The sequence below is a fragment of the Lynx rufus genome, unplaced genomic scaffold (assembly GCF_022079265.1).
Source record: "Lynx rufus isolate CCGP_SWC_20201006 ecotype Redwood Valley unplaced genomic scaffold, mLynRuf1.p SCAF_2, whole genome shotgun sequence".
NCBI classification, from domain to species: Eukaryota; Metazoa; Chordata; class Mammalia; order Carnivora; family Felidae; genus Lynx; species Lynx rufus.
This window is the reverse complement of record NW_025814834.1, coordinates 205,038,419-205,054,769: the sequence shown is the minus strand read 5'-3', so window position 1 is coordinate 205,054,769 and position 16,351 is coordinate 205,038,419. Positions and strand designations below refer to the sequence as shown.

General features: G+C 49.4%; 1 long non-coding RNA gene across 2 annotated transcripts; it reads right to left on the bottom strand.

Moving 5' to 3' along the window:
- Window positions 1-1,819: 1,819 nt before the first annotated feature.
- On the bottom strand, window positions 1,820-11,397 carry LOC124516084 (uncharacterized). 2 transcript variants are annotated; one of them, XR_006962980.1, is made up of 4 exons: window positions 10,233-11,397; window positions 6,652-6,720; window positions 6,379-6,556; window positions 1,820-3,980 (listed from the first exon to the last, which is right to left on the bottom strand). It is a non-coding gene; the product is annotated as an uncharacterized LOC124516084 (long non-coding RNA). The 2 variants fall into 2 exon arrangements; XR_006962979.1 differs by lacking the exon at window positions 10,233-11,397 and having other exon boundaries at window positions 6,652-6,774.
- Between the last annotated feature and the right edge of the window lie 4,954 nt (window positions 11,398-16,351).

The window sequence follows — 16,351 nt, the reverse complement described above, 5'->3', positions numbered from 1 at the left end:
ATTTAGAATGGAATAGAATAGACCTAAAGAAGACCTCAGTCTGGGGGCACCTGGCTGGCTCAGTTGGTGGAGCATGCAACGCTTGATCTCAGGGTTGTGAGTTCGAGCCCCACGTTGGGTGTAGAAATTACTTAAAAAGACAACTTCAAGAAAGAAAGACAGAAAGACTGATTCCAGTCTGGTTTATCGAAGTCCTGGTATGTGAGGACCAGAAGAAGCATCAGTCAGTTACGATGACAGGTCCAAAGTAACTGGCCAAATTTATTAACATTTCACCATTTCTAAATCTTTCTGCCCTGAGGTCACATATACCATCTTCATGGAAGTACAGTCGAGTCGCCATGACAACTGCATTTATGTTTTTACCTTTAACATAAACTACCATATGTCAAACCATTTTAAAATTTATAAAAGGATTTCAATTTAATGTTTTAAATAGGTAACACACCTGCCTCAAAATTCAAAAAGCATGAAAAGGCATAAGGTGAAAGCCTCCTTCTCACCCCGCTTCCTGCCATCCCCCCAGCCTGCCAGTCTCCTCCCAGCCAGCCAGTATTGCTAGTTTTTTCTTTTTTTTTCTTTTTTTCTCTTTTTTTCTTTTTTTTCTTCTTTTTTTTTCTTTTTTTTCTTTTTCTTTTCTTTTTTTTTTTTTTTCAAGGGGAAGGGAAGAACTGATACCTTTTGAAATTAGAAAGTGTGTGCTTAATTTGTTCTGAAGTCATGAGGCATAAAGCCTACCTCAGTCTGGCTGATTTCTTCAGGTCAGTCTCTGCCTGATTTCCTGTGCCCTTTGATGCACGGCTGCTTCCTGCAGGTGATGGTTGGTCCCTTAGGGAAATGGTTTGTCCCTTCTCCCTCCAAACTTTCCCCTGAGGAATCCCCACCAGTACCCGCTAGGCTCCTGACCACATTCCCTCCCACTTCCAGGCCCAGCTTGTTCCTCATACCCCAGAGCCTGCAGAGCCTGCAAATGCCAGAGAACAGCTCATCGTCTCCCCACGGCTGATAGGGTGAAGGTGGATCCAGAGGTCACACCTGGGTGGCCTCAGGCCAAATCTGGCCCATAAAAGAAAAAAAAAAAGGGGCGCCTGGGTGGCGCAGTCGGTTAAGCGTCCGACTTCAGCCAGGTCACGATCTCGCAGTCCGTGAGTTCGAGCCCCGCGTCGGGCTCTGGGCTGATGGCTCGGAGCCTGGAGCCTGTTTCCGATTCTGTGTCTCCCTCTCTCTCTGCCCCTCCCCCGTTCATGCTCTGTCTCTCTCTGTCGCAAAAATAAATAAACGTTGAAAAAAAAAAAATTTTTAAAAAAAAAGAAAAAAAAAAAATTTTTTTTTTTGGCCTTGCCAAATGATTTCAAGATTGGAAAATTTCACCTGAGACTCTAGTTTTCCAGCTTCATTTGAAATATTGGTAGATGTAGCCATACTGAACCCGTATTCACGTGTGGTGAGATCAGGCAGGGCTGAGCGGCAGCTGTCTGCGTAAGGAGTATCTGCGGTGTGGATTGTCGTGCTACCTACCACTGCCTGCTGGTTAATGTGGCTGGCAGACTAATGGCCTCTCCAAAGATGTCTGTGTCCTGGAATCTGAGCATATGTTATATTACATGACACGTGGGAGTCAAGGTTGCAGAAGGTCGCCAATCAGCTGTTCTTTTTTTTAATGTTTATTTATTTTTGAGAGAGGGAGAGAGAGAGAGAGAGAGACAGCACGAGTGGGGGAGGGGCAGAGGGAGAGGGAGACACAGAATCTGAAACAGGCTCCAGGCTCCGAGCCGTCAGCCCAGAGCCCGACGCGGGGCTCGCGCCCACAAACCGCGAGATCATGACCTGAGCCGAAGTCGGATGCTTAAACGACTGAGCCACCCAGGCGCCCCCTCTAATCAGCTGATCTTAAAATAGGAAGGGTATCCTGGATTATTTTGTTGGGTCCAGTGTAATCACAAGCGTCCTTAAAAGTGGAAGAGGGAGGCAGAGAAAGAGAGGACAATGGAAATAGGGCCAGAGAAGTGTCACGTTGCTGGCTCTGAAAATGGAGGAAGGGACCGTGAACCAAGGAATGTCAGCAGTTTCTAGAAAGCGGAAAAGGCGAGGAAATAAATAAATCCTTTTCTAGAGCCTCCAGAAGGAAACGCTCACCTGCCAACACTTTGATTTTGGGCTGGTGAGATTTGCAGATGGGAGAGTGGGGCACAGCTGGAGAGGACTATTGCACGCACATAAGGCACTTACCTCAAAATGCTCGGTAAATGGTTGACGTAAGGAATGGGCCCGTAGGGTGGATCCCGGACAGGGGGGAGACATGGATGCCTAGTGGCCGTCCCAGAGTCCAGCCCTCGCTGAGAGAGTTGGGCTGAGCGGGTAGTCCTTGGGGCCCGCACATGGTCACCGCGCAGAGAGCTGGCGGGTATCAGGAGCCAGTGGAGGAATCTGTCCCTCGATTGAGGACAGGATTAGAGGGTCAAAGTGGAAAAGCGGGGACTGGGCCCCAGGCTGTGTAAAAGGGCCATCAGAGCCGAAGGTGGGAGGATCAGGCACAGGTCCTCGCGTGGGGTGTAAGCCGGGGTAGGGAGCGGGGTTGGTCCAGAAGGCAGGCCTGATTCAGGTGGTGCCGGTGGGTTTGGGGCATGACTGGTGGTTCAGGCCTGCTGGGGGGAGCTGCAGCCCAGCTTGCCGAGAAGGAACCCATCAGCCAGTTTATCATGGGCAGCTGCTGATGGCTCGCAGTGGCTCGCTATGCCAGACTTGCCTCAGATATTCCTGTTTAACAGTGCATGTCATTTTAACATGAAAAGGTGAAGTTGCATTTAAGGTGGCAGTTTTGAGAAGGAAAACCTCACGGTCACGAGGATGTAAGATGTCACCTGGACGGCCATGCACGTGCCTCACCTGCTCACAAAACCCCGCACCCCCGGAAGGTCTCCCATCTTCCAGCCCCCATGCCCTTAAGTGCTCCCTAGGCTTTCATTACAATTCTTCCACTTATTTTCTGCATGTGCTGGGCCAATTTATTTCTTTTCTTTTCTTTTTCTTTTTTTCTTTTTTAGCAAAAACTCATATAATATTTGATATGTACTAGGCACTGTTCTAAGTGATTTACAAATATTAATTCGTTTAATCACCGTAATCCTTGACATTAGTGCTGCTGTCTCCATGCTATAAATGTGGAAAATGAGGCAGAGGGAGGTTAAGGAATTTGCCCAAGACCACATGAGCCTCAGGCTGTCTCAGCCATTAAACGGAGATAGAGATGTGAGTGTCCTCCCCAGGGCACTTCCCAGCCCTGGGACTATGGACACTTGCTGTGAGGGCTGCCCTGTGCATTGTGAGTTTTAGCGGCATCCCTGGCCTCTACCTGAGAGATGAAGTAGCAAATCCCCTTCCTAAGTTGTGACAAACAAAAGTGTCTTCAGACCTTGCCAAAAGTTCCCTGGGGGGCGAAATCAACCCAAGTTGAGAACCATTGCTCTCATGGGATCTGGCGAGGATTAAACAGGGGTAATGCACGTAGAGTACCTTCACATACTCGCTTCTCTGCCCCTTCTAAATCTATACTCTTCGTTGTTTTTTTTAACCTGTACGCTTTGAATTATGACTCTTCAGAACTCTCTTTCTCTTTCTGTTCCTTTCCCGATCTTGAAGCTGTGCCCACCTCAACGTAGACTGTGTGCATGACAGCTTGTTTGCAAACCCGAAGCTGGTTCCAGGAGTCCGATCGACATTCTAGTCCCATCTCTTCCATTGACACGCAGTGTGGCCTTGGCTGAACCCCTCTCCCTCCCCGAGCCTCAGTTTCCCCATGTGTACACTGAAGGGGCTGACCTAAAAGCTTTCCAAAGGATCTTTTTGCTGCAGAAATCAGTGACTGGGTGATTCATACCAAATACCAACAAATTCCCCTCACAAAGTCCAAATTCTTCCAGAGACTTAGTCATTCCAGGGTTTGAACTTTCTCGCAAAAACCATTTGAAAAATTCTTCCAGCTTAAAAAAAAAAAAAAAGGCTATTAAAAGAAAGTAAAAGTTTCAAAACCAAATCCTAAGCAAACAACCCCGAAAACAATACACACACGCACACACACGCTCACAGCACCCAAGGTAACACTGAGAACAGGATATGAAACCTTGCAGGCCGGCACTAAGAAATGATTCACAGGCTTTTCGAGATGCTTCTATTTCAAGGCATGATCCGCCCACTGGATCTGGTGGCTCCAAAAACAAAATAAACCTTAAAGAAGGCTGCCGTTTCTTATCTCAACACACAATTAGCCTGGCCAGCATCCCCAGATCTCAAGGGCTCCAGCCAGAAGACAAGGTTGAGTCCTGTGAATTCCCTTTCTGTTCTATTTCAAGTCTCAAGCCGCTGGCTTGTTTAAAGAAAGTCGTTTGCATCCACCTTTGGTTGGCTGGGTTTAAAGCAACACCGCCTCAACTTATGTGAGTTTGTAAGTTTAGTTTAGCAAGGCCTCTGTGTGGCTCTGTCCTGCTAGATTCCAGGCTGGTCATTCTAGCAGCTGTCTACAACTGAACAGTCCTGCCTGGCTTGGGGGTTGTGCGTATCAGTATTATACTTGCCCCAGGCCAGGAAACATTCATTTTAGCACGCTGCTCGAAGTTTCACGCTCTCGTGTAAAATAGAATTATAGAAGTATTTATTCACTCAATGAAATGCTTATTGAGTGCTTACTGAGCGAGGCACCAGGGTGGCACTGGCTAAGATACAGCCCCTGCCTCCAGAAAGCCTTGTCGAGTAGGAAAGGCACCCGAGTGAAATTTAGCGGGAACCTATGGAACTATTCCATACAGGAAATGCCCTGCAGAAAAAGTGATACTCACTTTGGAGCACAACTTAAAGAAACACAAACACTTGTGATATGGTTAAAAACATTCTTATCTGTGCTTACCCTTGATTGCTTCTTTTGGATTTAGAAAATTTCTCTCAGTGGTGCGCCAGTTGACCCCCACCCAAAAGCCCAGAATGCCGCAGAAAGGATCTAGCCCAGACCTACTTTTCTTACCAGCTGATTTCCTCACCCCCCAATCTTACATCCCCACCACCACTGCTCCACAGAATCTTCCCTCCTCCCCCTCTTATCTGTCCTCCAGGGTCTGATTCCAAGCCCATTTCCCCAGGAAAAGCGTTTGCAGACCTCCTGGCCGTGTCCCCACTATTCCTAAACACACGGATCCCGTGCTTTCTTCTTGGCTCTGAGCCTGTCCTGCCTTGTGACCTCTCTTGTATTTCTGTCCTGAACTTTCACCTAACTTGTGAATTGGGAGAAAGAGGATAAGAACGGACAGTAAGTGCTTTTGGTGCCAGGCGTCTTGTTAGTCCCTCATGGCACATAGAAAGGGTTCAGTAAATATTTGCTGGCTGGATGCCTGAGAGATTTCACTTAAATATAATAACGACGGTGAGGCAAACGCTCTTAGTATTCCCATTTTACAAATGAGGAAACTGAGGCACAGACAGGTTAAAGCCTGCATTTGTGTTCTTTCTGCCTCCAAAGCTGAAGTTCGGGCTCATTCTTCAGTTCTGTGCTGCTTTTCTTCAAATATATATTTTTTCCCTAAATATCTTGTGTGTGGTGTTTAATAAATATCTATTGATTGATAGGACACATACCATGCTCCCTTCTTTCTCCATCCTGGACATTATTACTTGCCATCTTTTGTGGTTCATAGTCTTTATTTCTCTGCTTGGTTTATTTATTTATTGTTCTAATGTTTATTTATTTATTTTACTTTACATCCAAGTTGGTTAGCATACAGTGCAATGATGTTTATTTATTTTTGAGAGAGAGACACACACACAGAATCCGAAGCAGGCTCCAGGCTCTGAGCTGTCAGCGCAGAGCCCGACAGGGGCTCGAACTCACAAACCATGAGATCATGACCTGAGCCGAAGTTGGATGCTTAACGGACTGAGCCACCCAGGTGCCCCTCTATGCTTGGTTAAAAAACCATCCCACTATGATCTGTGCCTGTCTGACTGTCCCACAAGACCACGGGCACCATGAATGCAATATACCTGCTGTGCCCAGGGCTGGCACGGTGTGCTCAACGAAGATTTGCTGAACCAGGGTGGTGGTGGTGATGTGCCATGTTGCATTATGTCCCCCAAAAAGATGTGCTCAAGTTCTAACCCTGGTACCGGCGAATGTGACCATGTTTGGAAATAGGGTATTTGCAGATGTAATTAAGTTAAGGATCTCAAAATGAGATCATCCTATATTTAGGGTGGACCCTCAGTCCAAGGACTGGCGTCCTTCTATGAGACAGGAAAGAGAGATCTGAGACACAGAGACACAGAGAGAAGAAGGCCAAGTGAAGACTGAGGCAAAGATTGGAGTCACAGGGCCCGAGGACGAGGAATGCTGACCTTTACTGGCGGCCACTGAAGCTAGAAGTGAGGCATAGAGGCGAGGATTCTTTCCCAGAGGCTCTGGAGGAAACCGTGCTGATACCTTGCTTTTGGACTCCCCACCTCCACAACTGTGAGAGAATCCACATCTGTTGTTTGAAGCCCCCGACTTTGTGGTTGTTTGGTTACAGCAGCCCTAGAAGACGAACACAGGGTTTGAGCAGGTGGATAATCCTGGCTGAGAAATTCAAGGCTTAAGGGAAACAGCCTCCACTTTGGGGTCTCACCAACCTGGCTCTGGCACGTATCTATTCTATGGGCTGGATGGATGACTTCACTCTTCTGAGCCTCCATTTCTTTCTGTGCAAAATGGAGAGAGTCATAATTATAGCTAACATCTTTTTTTTTCTATTTTATTTTATTTTATTTTATTTTTATTTTATTTTATTTTTATTTTATTTTATTATTTTATTTTTATTTATTTTATTTTATTTTATTTTATTTTATTTTATTTTATTTTATGTTACTTCTTTATCATGCTTACGTGTACTCTTTAATATATAGCTAACATCTGTAGAATGCCAGGCAGTGGGGTAAGCCCTTGCCAGGTTTCCTAAGAAGGCCTGGGTAATAGGCCAGGTATAATCCTTACTAGAAGACACTGGGTTTGAAATTTATAACCTCGCCTTGCCCTGTGTGAAGAATTCTCCACCGGGCATTGTTTTGCTTCGACACTGATAATGTGATAATTCATGAAAAGAGCATAGGCGGAGTTGGGCAGAACCGGGTTCAAATCCTGACTCAGGTATTCGCCCGGTGCGATCTGGCCTGCCCCTCCGAGCCTCGGTTTCAGCATCTGTAAAACGGGGATGGTGCTGGTCCCTACTTCATAACACGGAGGTGATGATTGGATTAAATGGTATAAGAGAGTTCATGTGATCACGAGCTGTGCTGTAAGAGCAGTGCTGGTCCTGGTTCGTAGGAGCTCGTTTAACGGGAGGAAGGGGCTGCTGCTAGGGCTGAAGATGACGATTCAGGAGGCGACAATCCAGAACAGCAAGCCAGTGAGAAAGGACTACAACAGCTGGCGGTTGATTTTCCCAGAGGGGGACTGAGGGACAGCGAGGGCCTCTCGGGCAGCTGCTTCCTGGGGTTGTGATGTCACCAGCCCATCCAGGAGGCCACGGTACCAGTGCCTGTCACTGCCTCCCAGCTGGCCGGCTCCGCTTCCGGCGCCCCGAGCTTGCCCTTGCCTTCTTTCTCATGACCCTTGGGAGGCAGCTGGACTGTGGCTCAAGGAACAACTCTCATCTGCAAATGGGGAGGGCAGGGGCCCCTCGCCACCCCCCAGGGCTCCTGCACCTTGGAGGGCCCCTAAACAGTGCCTCTTGTCCAGTGGTTTTCAAACCGGGTTCCTCTAAGCCCTGGGATCCCACGGAAGTGCCTCAGGGACCACTGAGGGAAGGGAGGGGGCAGGGTGGTGGAAGCAAGGGGTACACTAAACAGACCTGGTTCTCAAGCCACGCCTCCCTCCCCCCTCCCTCCCCCCTCCCCCACCCCAGAACAGCCCCGCTCCTACCTTGTTTATGCATTGGACCTTCATATAAAATGTAATTTCTAGGGGCGCCTGGGTGGCGCAGTCGGTTAAGCGTCCGACTTCAGCCAGGTCACGATCTCGCGCTCCGTGAGTTCGAGCCCCGCGTCGGGCTCTGGGCTGATGGCTCAGAGCCTGGAGCCTGTTTCCGATTCTGTGTCTCCCTCTCTCTCTGCCCCTCCCCCGTTCATGCTCTGTCTCTCTCTGTCCCAAAAATAAATAAACGTTGAAAAAAAAAATTTTAAAGAAACCAAAAAGCTAAAAAAAAAAAAGAGAGAGAGAGAGATTAAAAAAGGGGGGGGGGCGCGCCTGGGTGGCTCAGTTGGTTAAGCGTCCAACTCTCGATTTCGGCTGGGGTCATGGTCAAGGATCTTGGGATCAAGCCCTGCCTTGGGCTTCTTGCTGAGCATGGAGCCTGCTTGGGATTCTCTCTCTCTCTCTCTCTCTCTCTCTCTCTCTCTCTCTCCCCCCACCCCCTGTGCTCTCCCTCTCTCTCTCAAAAAAAAAAAAAAAAGAAAGGTATTAAAAAGAAACCAAAAAGCAAACCATCCAATCTCTTCTAGCCTTGTTTTCTAGATGGGAGACTGCGGCCAAGTGAGGCGCAGCAGCCCCTTCACGGTCTCCCCACGAATCAGGGATAGAATTGGGAACCAGGCCTCCTGCCACAGACAAATGCTGTCTCTACGCCATGTGGTACCAGGAGGGGGGTGGGGGCAGAGAGCTCTGACTGCCGCATCTGACAATCAATCACCACCTCATCCCTTCACTCTTGGGGGCACGGCTCAGGTGCACAGTGGGGCCAGCTCGGTGACCCACACGGGCACGCTTGAGGCTCAACATGTAAACCTCTTGCCTCCAGAGCCTCCGTGACCCTCCTTCAGGAAAGCAGGTACAGGCACCAGAAGACAACTCCTGGGAAGATGGAATTTATTAGTTGTTCTTTCAACTAGTATTTAAAAAAAATTTTTTTTAAATGTTTATTATTGAGAGACAGACACAGAGCATGAGTGAGCAGGGGAGGGTTAGAGAGACGGGGGAGACACAGAATCCGAAGCAGGCTCCAGGCTCTGAGCCGTCAGCACAGAGCCCGACACGGGGCTTGAACTCACGGACCGCGAGATCATGACCTGAGCCGAAGTCGGTCGCCCAACGGACTGAGCCACCCAGGCGCCCCTCAACTAGTATTTTTTAAGCATCTACTATGTGCTGGGCATTGTACTTGGCTTTGGGAATCGAGGAGGGACAGGGATGTCAGGCTCCAGCTCATCTGGAAACTTACTTTTGTATGGGAGAGGCTGATCCTAGACAAGCAAATAAGTCAATGGGAAAATGTCCGCGTAAGTTCTACGATGGAAATAAGAGGAGTGATGAGGTAGAGAAAGAACACGTTTCTAATTCAATTGGGCAATTAGAGAGCATCCTCTAAAGAGGCAATATTTTGGGGCGCCTGGGTAGCTCAGTCAGTTAAGTGACTTCAGCTCAGGTCATGATCTCGGGGGTTTGTGAGTTCGAGCCCCACGTCGGGCTCTGTGCTGACAGCCCAGAGCTGGAGCCTGCTTCGGATCCTGTGTCTCCCTCTCTCTCTGCCCCTCCCCCACTCACGCTCCGTCTCTCTTTCTCTCTCTCTCAAAAAATAAATGAACATTTAGAAAAATTGAAAGGAAAAAGAGGCAGTATTTGAACAGAGACTTCAAAGAGGTGAGGACCTAGGGGATTGATCCTAAGGGATTCTCTGTGGTGGCCAGGTGTGCTGTGTGAATGCCAGACGGCAGTGGGGAGGGGCAAAACCGGTCCCCTGAGCCCCCACCTGTGTTACAATTCGCTTATTACTACACGCATACAAATACGGTGTGCGCATATTCACGTGTCTGTCTCCCGACTCGTGTTCCCCGATGGGACTGACCCTTCACACTGTGTGTAACGCTTGCAACGCGCTGTGTCCCCTTCTAGGCATTTTGATGTGTTGCTTCATTAATCCTCATAGCAGCCCTGTCAAGAAGGCATCATTATTCCCACTCTTTTACCAAGGCTCTTTTACCTGAGGCTCAGAGAGGTGAACAGACTTGCCTGAAGTCACACAGCCAGAAAGTGGTGGAGCTTTCTAGAACTTGGATCCAGTGAATCCAGGGTCTATGGTTTTTCGGGTTATTATTTTTTTTTAAGTTTATTTATTTATTTGGGCGGGGGAGGGGCAGAGAGAGAGAGGGAGAGAGAGGATCCCAGGCAGGCTCCCCATTGTCAGCTCAGAGCGTGGTCTGTGGTTTTAACCATTGCCCACCTTTGCCTAATCCACCGTCTGCCCACAGTAGGTGTTCAACTAGGCGGATGTCTGCTCGCGTTCGGGGAGACGGAGCTCTGGCCAGCTGTTCAGCATTCCCGGAGCCTTGGCACGACACTCCCCTTGAGTGGCACACGAGGTCTTGTGCTTACCTTTCCCTGCCTGGCTTCCACCGACCTTCCAAAATAAATCCCCGATGTCCCAAACCGGGAGGGAAAAATGAATGTGCCGGCAGGAGTCACGACAGTGTCTGCAATCATCTCTGTGGATTGTGAAACTAGACAAGTTCTGAGACCATGACTCACAAATTTTACGTCAAGAAGGAAATTACAAACGAGCAAAAGCCAGGAGCACCGTTTCACAGAGCATCCTCCCCTGGTTGTGTCACCGTGGGCCCCTGACCCTATGTTTTAGTCACCGCAGGCAGCTGGAATACAGATGGGAGCCCCGTGTCCCTTCCCCCCGAGATCAGCGCCTCCTTCTCCCAGGTCCTCTCTCCCTGAGTTGGGTTTTGTGCTTCCCACGATACTCCCTGATCCTCCTGGACTTTCCAAAGACGACAGTTCCTGGGGGGAGGCCTGGGTTCAAATCCTGGCTCAACCATTTACCAGTGAGTGCCTTTAGCAAGTTTCTGGACCTCAATGTCCTCAGTCAGGGACTAGCTGCGATGACAGATGCCCATCGCCAAGAGGGCAGCGTCCCTGTGTATGTGTTCATTGCTCTATCTCCAGGGCTTGGAATGGTACCCGACTTCAATTACTGACTATTTGCTGGAGGAATGAAAGTCCCAGCACAGCGCCTAGACATTTGGTAGGTGCTCAGTATCTGGTGACTGTTTTTATTACCACTAATTCCTGAAGGAGAGCCTACTCACCAGCTGACCTCAGAATCCTCCTGCTCAGCCCATATCCTTCTCAGGATCACTGAATAAGCTGATGTAGCCATTGGTCCTGGCTCATTTTACTAGTGTGAGTCAGGCTCCCAGAGCCCGGACACCTGGGCTGGTAAGAAGGGGCTGGGCGGACAAGACCCTGCTCTTGCAAAATTCAGGAAGAGAATTGGGGCACCGAGGCATCTCCGATGGCTGCTACCTGTGGGGCCCAGCCGGGCAAGCAGCTCTGCCAGGAATCCTCTCCCAGGCTCCTCTGCCCAAGGGTGGTCTCACTCCACCCCTCTGGAGACTCCCCTAACACTGGTCTATCCTTCAGGATACAGGAACCTTCTTTCTGCAGCACCTCGATAAAAATAGGGAAACTGGCTCATTGCATCAGCCAAGGTTCCAGCAGGCCGAAGGGGCCATTGGAGAGAGAGTTTAATGGAGGGCCTTAATCCCTAAAGGGGTTGGTACCGATGGAGGTGCACCCAGGACTACAGCAGGGAGCCCTGGCCTCCGTAGCCTGGAGGGGCGAGGGGCAGCTGTGGGAAAGGAAGTGTGGTCTTAGGTAGAAGAACTCTGCGCAGTCAACCCAGCCAGTGGGGAGGGAGGAGACGGGGCAATAAATACCCAACCTCTCTCTTCCTTGTGACACCAGTCTTTTGCCGGTACTTCATTGGCCAAATCCAAGTGGAGGCCAGAGAACAGAGAAGCCCAGGCTCTTTCCTGGGCAGGCACGTGGAGAACACACAGCATGCCCTGCTTCTGTTTTGCTTTTGTCTTTAGCACATCTATGCTTGAGGGACTTTACACACGTTATTTCACTATTATGTGTGCTACATATATTCTGCCAGTTGCTCTGAGAAGTGAGGAAATCAAAACTCAGAGACGTGAGGTGACTTGTCCAGGTCTTCTGATCCAAAACACGGTCTTTCCTTCCTTCCTTCCTTCCTTCCTTCCTTCCTTCCTTCCTTCCTTCCTCCTTCGTTTCTTCCTTCCTTCCCTCCCTCTTTCCCTCCCTCCTTCCCTTCCTTCATTCCCTTCCCTTCTTTCCTTCCCTCCCTCCCTCTGTCCTCCTTCTCTCCCTCCTCCCTTTCCTTCCTCCTCCCTTCCCTCCTTCCTGCCTTCCTTCCTTCTCTCCCTCTTTCCTTCTTTCCCTCCCTCCCTCCTTCCTCACCCCCTCCTTTCCTTCCTTCCTCCCTCCCACCCGTCCCTCCTTCTTTCTCCATGTTCTAATGGAGTCTTTGGAGTGGGATGGGAGATAGGGAGATATTTAAATATCTGAAAAGCCAAAGAGATGCAAAGCACAACCTCACCTGGATGGACCAGTATCTCCACAGAGCTTGGGGGAGCCAAATGTAGGCTGAGGTGCAGCCCGGTGTCAGCTGAGGAGGGGAGGCCCCACAGGAGTCCCAGCAGCGAAGCTTCAGGAAGCCCATTGTTTTCCAGTGGGCAGGGTCAACATTATCAGCAGATTACTGCTTTATTATAAAAGGATATCATTCAGGAACAGCCAAATGGAAGAGATGTGTGGGGCAAGGTATGTGAAAAGGAGCACGGAGCTTCTGTGTCCTCTCCAGGCCACTCTTCCCAGATCTCCGGGCGTTGACCAGCCCGGAAGCTCCCCGTGTTCTGTCCATGTGGCATGATTCTGACAGAGCCCTCCCTGACTTTCTGGCTGATATGTTCTACTTTCCAGGGGAAATCTCTCTGGAACAGGTGATGCTCAGTTTCAAACAGGAAGTTCAGGGGTCAGGGAGGACTGGTGGGAGGAGGCAGATGTTTTGTATTGTGGAGCATCTTTGGTGCTCAAACTATTCCAGGGGCCACCCCTGTGGTTGAGTCTCATTCTGTGACTCAATAGCTGTGAAATGGACAAGGGCAAGGGGAGCGGGGGCTGGGGGTGGAGGGACATTGCCCGAGGCGATCAGTGAGGAAGTAGGTAATTACTACCTGGCCGTTCCTCCAAAGAGGTATCTATTAAGATGGTCGTTGTGGCTCTTTCTCTAACTGTGAAAAACTGAAAACGTCTAAATGTCTATCATCCAGTGTTTTGACGGTACCTGGGGCTTAATGTATAGAGGTGACTGAGCGCCAACACAGTGAGGCCACAGTCATTGAAAGACGTTTTATTACTTATAATTCCAAAGAGGAGGGGCGCACCACACCACACGAGGCCACACGCGGTAGCACCAGGGTCCGTGGGGAGGCAGAAGGAATGAACCTCGGCTGTGGTTTCCTTGGTAAGAAATGGGCGAGCTAGGGTAGGCAAGTTCGAGCTTGAATGGTGTCGGCAGGCTTTGGGCTATCAGGTGGTGCCTAGTTATCCAGTACCCGGCCCTGGGGTGAGTTAGGGCAGGGGAAATACTGACTTGGTGTGTGAGAGTTAGATAAGGTGGTTGGGGGTGTGGGCTCCAGATCGGTTTGTTTGTATATGAAAGGTCTGTTCTCAGGCAAATTGTCTGCTATCTCTAGGAATTAGCTAGCCTTAGGAGGGGCAGTTTCTCCAAGATTGGGAAGATCCTCGGTGGCGGGGCGGGGGGGATCCGAGCCTCATGACGTACATGTAACAGGGAAGCAGGACTAAAAACGCAGTACAGTCATACTTTGGGATACTATACAGGAGTTAAACAGGTAGGTCTCCATGTTCTGACATAGGTGGCCTCCGAGATGTTGCTAAGTAAAGAAAACACGTTTTGGAACAATACTTAGCCATAAGATTCCATTGACATGTGGAAAAAATAAACACAAAGTGAACCTTAAACTTCTATACATCTATACGGATGTGTGCGGGGCACAGGAAAATAGAATAGACACCAAACTAGCATCAGTGAGAAGGAGGTCTTGGACTGTTGCCTGTATGTCCAAAAATTTAAAATAAGCACATATTCACGTATTGTCTAAATAATTAAATAGAAAGGAATTCATTTCAAAACCAACCTGGGGGTGGGGGGGGTGGGGGAACTTGAGTGAAGGGGGTCAAAAGGTACAAAGTTCCAGCTATAAGTTCTGAAGACGTAATGTACAGACAGCAGGATGACTCTAGTTTATCAGAGTCTATTGTATATTTGAAAGCTGCTAAGAGACTAGAACTTAAAAGTTCTCATTAAGGAAAGAAACTTGTAACTATGTGAGGTGGTGGGTGCTAACTAGACTTATTGTGGCGATTATTTCACAATATATACATATATCAAATCATTATGTTGTACACCTGAAACGAATACGATGTTATATGTGTGCCAATTACACCTCAATAAACCTATCAAATTGATATCAAATATCAATTACCTCCAGATAATATCAAATCTATGTGATGAATAAAATGATGGGGAAGCAAGGAGACTGGCTGGTGGAAGCAGAGAGGAGTCCCTCACCCTGATTAGGCAACCAGGGAGGGCTTCCTGAAGGAAGTGAGTCCGCAGTTATGTTTTGAAGGAGGGTGAAAATTAGCCAAATGAAGAAACGAATATACTAAAAAAGGGAACAGTAGGGAGGAGGGGAAGAACAGAGGAGCGTAAGATCTGAGAGGAAGAAAGGTGAGGGGTGAGGCTGGAGAAGTGGGTAGGAGCAGATCTTGAGGGGCATCAAAAACCCAGCTGAGAGGTGTAATTTCCTCCCAGAGGGCAATGAGGAGCCTTGGAAGGGCCTTCAGCCTTGCCTACAGGGGTCCAGGAGGGGAGGCCAGGCAGTAAATGGGATGGGCAGGAGTGAGGCTAAGGGTCAGGGCTACCCCTCTCCCCGTCAGCACGCTAGAGCACACATGGCTTTCCCCCTGAGCTCTACCGCAGAGACCCTCAAAACTGAAGGTTCATCAGAATCACCAATCACCCCTAAAAGGGTTTAGTAGATCGGGGGGGGGGGTCCCAAGAATTTACACTTTATTTCTTTAGTTAGCGATTTAGTTACTTATGTTTAAGTGATCACCCAACCAATGTGGGGCTCGAACTCAAAACCCCGAGATCAAGGGTTTCATGCTCTTCCGACTGAGTCAGGCAGGAGTCCCCAGAATTTCCATTTTTAACTAGTTCTCAGGTGATGTTGCTGGTTGGGGGGACCCCACTTTGAAAACTGCTCTCTAGGGGCGCCTGGGTGGCGCAGTCGGTTAAGCATCCGACTTCAGCCAGGTCACGATCTCGCGGTCTGTGAGTTCGAGCCCCGCGTCGGGCTCTGGGCTGATGGCTCAGAGCCTGGAGCCTGTTTCCGATTCTGTGTCTCCCTCTCTCTCTGCCCCTCCCCTGTTCATGCTCTGTCTCTCTCTGTCGCAAAAATAAATAAACGTTGAAAAAAAAAATTTAAAAATAAAACTGCTCTCTAACATACCTTCCCATTCTCACCCAAAGGCCTTTGCACCTGCTATTTTCCTCTCCTTGGGGATGCTCTCCCTTGGATCTTTGTCACCTCCTCGGAGAAGCTGTCCTTGACCACTCATGTACTCTAGCCCCTAGGTCACTAACATCTTGCCTGTTTTGTTTTCTGTACAGCACTGGTCATGCTTAGAAATTATCCCGTTACTGTATTTATTGACTTCTTTATTTGTTGTGTGTTTGCCTGTCTTAGAATGCAAGGCTCCGGGGGTGGGGTGGGGGGGCAGGGATCTTTCCCTGGGGACCCAGGACAGTGCTTAGCATGCAGTAGATTCACAGGAGATTGTTTATTAAATGAAAAGCAGGTAGGGTGGGCTTCTATCACCTGGGGAATCTGCTGGGGGTTTCTCGCAGTGGAGGCCCCAGTGATGGGCACCAGAGGAGGAAGCTGTTTGGATATTGAACTGAGTGGTTGACACAGGTTAGAAAAAGTCATCCTCTTTGGGGGGGGGGGAGGGACAGGGTGGGGTGAGATAGAGTTTAAAATAGGTGACCTTTCAAGCAGATGTGGGAGGAAGGAAGGGCCCACTGACATCACAGCTGAGAGGCCCAGAGCTCCGTTGTGGTCCAGGGACTGGGGCCACTAGAGAAGGCCCCCGGCCTGAGTCACTCCCACCTGTAAATCAGGAGACCAGGCCAAGCCTGGAGGTGGGGGTGGGAGGGTGGTCCTGGGGGAGTCTGGGGACAGGGAGAGGTGGCAGTGGCTGCCCAGCCTGGGTCCCCCTTCTTTCTTGCCTCAGCCCTCTCCTGCACTTGCCCACTGCATTATGGAGGCCTGGGTAAGACACAGGTCCTCAGTTTCCTCATCTGGGAAATGGGGGGAAGGGAGGAAGGAGGAAGTCCAGGCTTCTCCGCATGCCACGGTTGACCTCGCCCCAGCT